Source organism: Marmota marmota, unplaced genomic scaffold (genome assembly GCF_001458135.2).
Source record: "Marmota marmota marmota unplaced genomic scaffold, marMar, whole genome shotgun sequence".
NCBI classification, from domain to species: domain Eukaryota; kingdom Metazoa; phylum Chordata; class Mammalia; order Rodentia; family Sciuridae; genus Marmota; species Marmota marmota.
The window spans coordinates 6,666,462-6,675,761 of NW_026000316.1; positions in this window are offsets into that span (position 1 = coordinate 6,666,462).

Consider the following 9,300-nt stretch of genomic DNA (forward strand, 5'->3'; position numbering starts at 1 on the left):
TTACATCGATCTTGGTCTCTGGTGGTCTTTTGGGGTCCCGAATTCGAGCATAACAGTATATATATACATATATATACATATATATGTATATATATATATATATATATATATATATACATATATATGTATATATATGTATATATATACTGTTATGCTCGAATTCGGGACCCCAAAAGACCACCAGAGACCAAGATCGATGTAAGCAGCAAAGAGGTGTTTATTGCGAGCTAGCTTGGTCCTCCGTGAACATACAGCAACAGGTGACACTGAGAGGCCCCGAGCCCAGGGTTTGTAGCAGTTTTATACATTCTTTGGAGAAGGCAGGGACCCCCACATACATCATAGCATCTCTTAGCAAATCATCACACAATGCGGGAAAATCAAATAACAACTCTAAAACATGATTAACACATTCACTGGCGGGAACAACTTGGGTAGGGATGATTGGTTACTACAAGAGGGGGATTCATTTTAACTGATTGGTTTAAGCCAAGAGGGGTGTTGTGCTGAACTACATGGTTTCCCAACATGTTATCCACCACCATAAACTACTGGGAGGGTCATCTGGCATCCCAGGTATTTCCCTGTCTCATGCTGATTGGTGGCTGCTAGGGGGTTGCTATGGGTCCCCACCTAGCCTGAGTCAGGGACACCTGGCCCAGCAGATCCCTCCTGTTATTTGTAGATAAACAACTTAGCAGGGTGGGAATGTGTCTAGGAGTGCTCTGTGGGTCTTTCCAAGGACAAAGATCATGTCCCTTCCTTGGATAGGCTTTGCTCTGAGGTAGAGGCTGGTTTTTCAATACTTATAATACACTGATTAAAATAATAATAATAGTAATAATAGGAGGGAGATCAGTAAAGCAGAGAAAGTGGATAAGGGGGATGCAGGAAGGGAGGGAAAATGAAGGTACTGAGGAATGAGATTTATCAAATCATCTTAAGTGCACTTACAAATGTGGCAAAAAGTCCCCAGTTACAAATAATTATAATGCACCAATAAAAATTTATCAAATTCTTCTCCATGCATCACCATATATACTTCTCAACATTAGTCTTGGTTGATAAACAGTAGCTGTATTCCATTCTTTCAGATCAAGAAACTAATGAATCCTAGAGGGTAAATTTCCCAAAGTCAAAGAACCAGTAAATGGCATTTATTTATCCATTCACATGAGTCACCTACTCTAGGCCAGACAATAAACTAGATACAGATGTACACCATGAAACGCAGGCCTAAATTTTTCTGACTCCAAAATCTGTTCTCTTTCTACTATATCATGAATGTTAACTCACCTTCATTTTTGGGTACATACCTGTAAAAATCCCATTGCTGAGACATCCAATACAAACATGAATATAAGAAACTGGTCTCTATGTACAGAGTACTTTTTATATGTTCAACATATACAGTCCTTTGACATATTGACAATTTGAAGGGAGTCATTTTGTGAAACAACAGGCACTGGAAAGCTCTGAAAAGTTGCCATTTTTTAATAGAAGTTTATATCTATTGAGGAAATTGGAAGTGCCTCTCTAGGCCCTAGGAAGAGAGGAATGACTAAATGGAGAAGGCATCCACTTAAATCTACATAACAAATCTTGTCCTATTTTCTTTTCTTTTCCTGGGCACCTTCCTATAACCAGCATTTTTTTTTTTTTTCATATGCCATCTTTCTTTATTTCAGCAAACAATGGTATTTAAACTCTTTCTTTGAGATGTAATTTAGAGATTTATATATCTCTGAGTTTTCTCCTATATAATATGTAAGGTAAGAAAAATATTTTGTTTCATTAACTCTAGTAAGCTCTTAAATGGACCCCACCTCTGCAACAAAAGAAAGTTTAAACTAGGCATGATGGTGTATGCCTATAATCCCCTCCACTCTGGAGGCTGAGGCAGGAAGATGAAAGTTCAAGGCCAGCCTCAGCAATTTAGGAAGACACTAAGGAACTTAGTGAGACGCTATCTCAAATAGCCTCAAATAAAAAATAAAAAGGGCTGTGGATGTGACTCAGTGGTTAAGTGCCACTGGGTTCAATCCCTGGTACCAAAAAAAAAAAAAAAAGTTTCACAAGACAAAAATAAACAGAAGTTTATTAACGTGTATATTTCATATATACACAAGAGACATCCAGATTGAACTGCCATCAAAAACTGGCTTTGCATTCTAGCTTCTATAGCATCTTCAAAAAAGTAATAAATATTTAGAGAAGTGACAAGACAAAGGAAAGGACTTTGAGTCTCAGAGTGGCAAATTGTGGTAAGGAAAACAAATGGCAGATAAAGGCTAATTAATAACGGTTGTTGATGTAGATTCTCTGGTGAATTCTTCAGGTTGAAAGAATTGTTTGGGGCTGAAACTTTATTCTCTCTAGTATAAGAATACACATGATATCTCTTGTCTTATAAATCTATGTTTTGATTTTAGGCAACTAGAAGAAGGGCAAAGAGTTTTTCTGCATCTGCTTCTTAATTGCCTTAGCTCAACAATCTTTCATGTTTTGTAGGAGCAGATTGTCTTTTCCTAAACATACATGAGGTAAACTTGTTCATAAACTTATGTTTAATCTGTCTCCTATAAGTCTTTTGTTACAAGGAATCCCAGTTAAGAACTCAGAAAGAGGGCTAGGGATGTGGCTCTAGTGGTAGTGTGCTGGCCCAGCATGCTTGCCCAGCGTGCTTGAGGCACTGGGTTCGATTCTTGGCACCACATAAAGATAAAATAAAGATATTGTGTCCGCCTGAAACTGAAAAATAAGTATTAAAAAAAAGAACTCTGAAAGGTAGAGGATTTTTTTCTCTCTAACATATCATACACCTAAAAGGAAATTACATTTTTTGTCTTAAATTCACAATCTACATTATGCTGAACTTTCCTGCACTCTGATTTCAATGTCTCCTTTTCTGTAAAAGTGTTTGCTTTCATTGAAAATATGATAATCTTTAAAAAATGTTCATAAAAATATTTATGAACACCTTCCCCCAATTAATCAAACCTTAGAATATCTTTAAGTATATCATTGGAGGGAGGTATGGAAACAGATAGGCAAACAAACTCTTCAAAGGGTAACATTTATTTACTTAATGGGTAGCAACAATTAATTTTAACCAGTTATTTATGCACCTATAAGTATGTTTGCTTTATTCTTTTGTGTATTATAAAAAGGACACAAAAGGATGTTTTGACTCTAAATTGGTTTGGAGTAATGTACACACTTTGTTTCAGAGATGAGCAACTATTCCATTTGGGTGGTGTTGCCTTTTTGAACACAGAAAAATCCCTCTTGAGATGCTTTAATCTCAAATTAATTGTATCTCCCTTCCTGACTTTGAATCTCAGCCATTACTAATTAACAGCTGCAAATACTCAGGCAAGTTGTTTAACCTCCCTAAGACTTTATTTTTCTAGCTGTATTATTATATCCCCTTCCTTAAGTGTCATGAAGCATATAAATAATTTATCACAATGAGAACATAGCACACAGAAAACACTAATAATATGTTTTATCATCAATATATATTTCTGTAATAAAATCCATTTCTATGGAATCCTTTCTTGACAGAATCTGGTTGTTCAGAGCAGAAGCTTTAGGTTCATGCAGTTCACTGCTCTTATCTTGGCTTCACCAATTATTACCATTGTGACCTTGAACAAATTAATTGATCTCTGTGTTTTCTATTATTTAAAAAGTATTTTTCTTATATAGAAATACTCTGACACTTAAATTAAATAACATGTAAAATATGAGTATATCTATAAAATTTTCCAGACCCTTTCATATGGTAATGTGTGTTCTGAATCTCCAAGAGAGGACTAAATAATGCAATATGTCTCAAACCTATTTGAGGAGTACACTCCTTTAGTAAAAGAATATCTCTTTGAAAGTAATGTGTTTATTTGTTTTCTGGTTAAAAGGCTAGGAATTCCTTCCAGAAATTTCCTCATGTTGAAAAGAGGAACATATGGGATAAAGAAATTAAAGAAGAGACATCTGAGGACATAAGTTGAGTTTCTGCATAATGAATAAGTGCTCTTAGTTCCTATTGTTTTCTGAAATTGAGACTATTATCTGTTAAAGATTATGTGGGGGTGAAAAACTTAATTCAGTCTTGAATTTCTACACAAAAAGGAATCTTGGGATAAAAAAAAATCATTGTCCATCCATTTGTGTATTGTGATGGGATGCAGAAAATCCTATCCATGAAATTTGTACTTCAAATTTGTGTAAACAGCAGAAGTAAGAAAACCTGTCTGACCTTCTCTTGCCTTTTTCTTCCCTGAATAAGACCAAACAAACTAGAATTCCCTCACCCTTTTTTCTCTGAGACAGAACATAAAATCTATCAGGAAGGAATGTCTTTCAAGGATGACAATAAGAAACTGAACAAAATTTTCGTGCTTTGTTTCTCCTAGTTTATTATGATTTGACAATATCCTTTGGTCCTCCAATCATACTTCTGATCACTATGTGTAAAAATACACAGACCTTCTCATTTCTTTGGGTATTCATTTCTCTTTTTCTTTTCCTCCTATCCCTCCACCAGTATTAGAGATTAAACCCAAGACTTCGCACATACTAGGCAATCATTCTAATACTGAATTACCTTCCCAGCCCTTTTCTCATTTTATTTTATTTGGACACATGGTCTCCCTAAGTTGTCCAGGCTGGTCTTGAACTTGAGATCCTCCTACCTCAGTCCTCCAAGTAGCTGAGATTATAGGCATGTACCATCATGCCCACACAGGTCTTCATTTCTGAAGGCTCCCATGTAACACAAAATTTATATAAAATACCTTTGTATGCTTTTCTGTGTTAATCTGTTTCTGTAATGGGTTTAAGCCATGAACTTCACAATGGGTGATGAAAATATATTACTTTACTTCTCTGCAATTGACTAATTGCAAATTTGGTGGGAGATCCCCAATATCATAAGACAAGGTACATAACTTTATGAATATTAGATACTCAGGAAACAAGAGCTAAAATTAAATTACCTGTATAGGAATGGTTATTTCTGAGAAATAAACATTATTCACTGAAGAGAAATGAAATAATTTGGGCAGTTGTTGAAAAAAATTGAACTCAGACATAAGAGATGTTTCAGAGTCAACTAGAGAGATAAGATAATAACTTCTAGATGGAAGAAACTACATAAGGCAATTTGCCAAAGTATAATTTATCATTCATTCTTTCAGTGAATATTTTTAAATATTTACTGTATGTACTGAGCTAGACAATATGATGCAAAACATATAAGATGCTGCTTTAATTGTCAAGTAATCATAGTCTAGTCGAGAGATCAATACATCCATATTGTTGTCTGCAGTTCTAAATTCTAAATGAAGACAGTGAGAGTGGAAATATGGAAAGGCATCAAAGAGGCAGTGATATTCAATAAAGTTCTGGAAAAAAGAATAAGAAGTGGTTATGTATCTTTTACGTGTCCTAGACTGTGAGGAAGGACAAATGACAGGCTGAGACTGAAAAGATATAGATAGGATAGATTAGACATGTCTATCATGACATGATCACAAATCTGGTCTTTGTTCTATATATGGAGTTTGAGATTCATTGGCCTAATTAGATCAAAGGATGCAAGTTGAAGAAGGGAAATGTGTATATAATGTGCCACCAGATTTTTCAGGGTTTAGAATATTAAGAAGACAACTTTATCCCATCTTATTACATGGTAGGAAATCACTGAAAGTCCATGAGAAAGAGAAAATTGATTCTTTCTTTCAAATGTTTATTGAGTGTTTACTATGTGCTCATCTCTAGAAAAATGAATGGAATATAGTAAATACTAGATAAACACACATTAACGAAATAAAGACAAACTTAAAAGCTCTTCCCTCATGGAACCTAAATTCTAGCAGAGAAAATGAGAAAATTAGGTATAGAAGAACCCCTTTATCTGTGGAGGATACATTCTAAGACCCCAAGTGCATGTCTGAAACTTCAGAGAATGCTGAATCCCACATATATACTGTGCTTTCTCCTAAAAACAAATGTTGTTGATAAAGTTTTACTTATAAATTAGGCACAGTAAGAGATTAACAGAAACTAAGAATAAAACTAACAATTATAACAATATACTGTAAAAAATGTTATGTGAATGTACTTGTTCTCTTTTTCTCTCTCTAAAAAATGTCTTATTGAGACCAATGTGATTCTGCAACCTATACAATCAGAAAAATGAGAAATTATACCCCATTTGATTCAAATGTAAAAAAAAAAGAAAATGTCTAATTGAACTATATTCACCCTTATTCTTACCTGTAATTGAGCATGGATAACTAAAACTATGGAAAGCAGAATCATGGATAAAGGGGGATTGCTGTAATAAAGTAGAGAAAAATAATTAATAAACCATGTAGAGTATTAGGAAGTGAAAAGTACTATGATTATTATATAGAACTACCTAAATTATTTTAATCTTGAGAGCCTAATCCATTTTAAACATCAGGCACATCTGCAAAATCAAGTCTTTGAAAAGAACCAAAGGTGGAGGTGGAGGCAAGTTCATCCACAAAAGCATTGTACTCTAAAAGTTCATGTACAGAAAGGGCCATGACAATTCCATGGAGTACCAAAGAGTTTGAAGTTTAATAATTGTTCCCATTTAACTGACATAATGATGATGAATATTCTTTTTTTATTAAAAACTGAATGCAGGAATGATCTACCTCTGAGCTACATCTCAAGCCCTTTTTATTTATTTATTTATTTATTTATTTTATTTTTAGAGAGGATCTCACTAAGTTGCGCAGGCTGGCTTTGGACTTACAATTCTCCTGCCTTAGCCTTCTGAGTTGCTGGGATTACAGGAGTGTGTCACTGAACCCAGCATGAAAATATTTTTATAAGTTATAAATCACTATATCAACATAATTTTTACTATTGTCACAAATGTGAAATTTTAATTTAAAATATATTACCAAATTTTAAATAAACTATCTCATGAATATTAGTTCTATAATGTGCCTTTGTTTTGTGTGTTGCTTTCTTATTCTCTGAGTAAAACATGAAATTCTTGCTTATTTCACCCCTTCCCTGTCCCAAAAATAAAGGATAAAAAAGGATACATGTATTTCAAATCATAGAACTTATAATGATGCAAAATGCATGCCTATAGAGTAAGAGTTGATAAAAGGAATAGAAAACTGAATTTGGTGTCTAACGTTCTGAGTTCTAACTGCATTAGGCAAATAATTAAGTGTGTAAATTTGGCTAATCTATGTCATACCTTGTACTTTGGCTTCTTAGTATGTAAAATGAGGAGATAGGATAAGATTAGCATTTCCTACATTGATATCAAATGATTCTCACATTAATACATTAATATTTCTACAAAAGAAAGTATTCCATGGCCAAATACAATAAAAAATGCTGAATTAATAAATATTAAATAGAGATATTTGTTGCTAGCAAAACTTATCTTAATGCATTAGGAGCCATTTTGTTTCACAAAGCAAACTAAATGGTTTCATAATTTTATTATCAGATTAAAAATAGGGAAAAAAAACAGTATTTGGAAATTTTACATTAGTGATTAACTTTGGTATTTTTTGTTGTTTTTCAGCACTATGAATCAAAACCAGGATCCCATACTTGCCAGGCAAGTGATAGTACTGAGCTACATCCCCATCACCTAACTTTGGTGCTTTGGTCACAACTTCAGTGACATTTTTTATACCTATTGCACTGTTCACTTTATACCTTTTATGTCAAAAATTTAATACTTATACAGAAGTGATAGGTTGGCCTGTGAAAAATGTGCATAAGTAGTAAGTGATCATTGTGGAAAATATGGACCCTCAATTTTGTGTTGTTGGGCATTTGAGTACTTCTTCCTAATAATTTCACTGTTATCAAAAATGCTATGTTAACATCTGGATAAATAAATCTATGCTAAAGTCATACTTCATGACAAATTTTTATAACTTATATTCTAAGACCTAGACAAAGGAATTTTTAAATGATTTTTATACCTAATGCTATACAGATTTCCAGGAAGATTATATTTATTTATTATATCGCTCAAATAATATATACTCATTCTTGACATTTGTCTAAATTGTTTGGTATCAAGATAAGTGAACAACTGGGTCTGCATTTCTTTTCTTTCCAGTGAAACAGAGAACATGCTGTGTTAGCTTATGATCTTGTAGAAATTACAAGAGAGTTTGGGTAAGCAGGCTCATTTTGGTAGAGTGCTTAATGCTGTAACCATGGCAGAACATTAGTTGCATCCTCCTGGCTCTTTGTTAACACCTATAAATGTTCCCATCTTGTAAGAAGCCAGACTAGCAGTAATTAAGAATTAAATTATCTCTTATTCTAAATTTGAGTTCTGTCTGAATATGGAAACTGTGACCCTATTTCTCTGATTAATAATCTGTGCATCTCCTTTCTCCATGATTGCCCCTCCATAAATTGTATCATCCCAAGTATAACTTTGAATTTATTGTCCCTTTGTAGAAGGAAATTTGTTCCAGAAGAAGAAGTTGTTCCAAAAAGGATGGTGGGTACTAGAAAATCAGCTCAAATTCCTAATTCTCAGGTAAGTGAAAAGAGCCAAGAAATGATTGAAACATTTGGTTTGATTTTCCCCATCATAGCATATACATTATCATGATTTATTGACTAGTCTGTCAAGAGTCTGAATTGTTGAAAATTTCCCTTGCAGTTTGGAGTTGATATCTGATACCATATTTTGGAAGTTACAGCTTCAGTACCTTGTAGGTTGTTTATTAATAAGATCAAGATACACAATTATTAAGTGAGAAAAGAGCCTTCTAGTTTTTAAAAAATGAAATTGATGACTAATTTGTTCTTTCCATTTGCAAATATTTAACAACTATTTACTACATGGCACATACTATGGGGGATGTAAGAACAAACAAATTAGGCAATCAAACAGAACAAGAACAAAGCCACTACCCTCATAGAGCTTATTCTAGTGGGTTATATTACATGGTAAAAAATACAGAAAAAAATAGAACAAAAGGGAGTACCTATTGAAGGATGGATTTCTCTTTTAATATTACAGTCAGGCAAGACCTCAGAGACCTGAATAAAATGAGAGAAGAGCTATGTAGATACCTAAGGGAAGAATCTTCTATAGGGGGGGATAGCTAGTGTAGAAGCCCTAAAGGATACACAGAATAAAATCTAACAATTATAACAATATACTGTAGGAAATGTTATGTGAATGTAATTGCTCTCTCTCTCTCTCTCTCTCTCTCTCTCTCTCTCTCACACACACACACACACACACACACACACACAGTT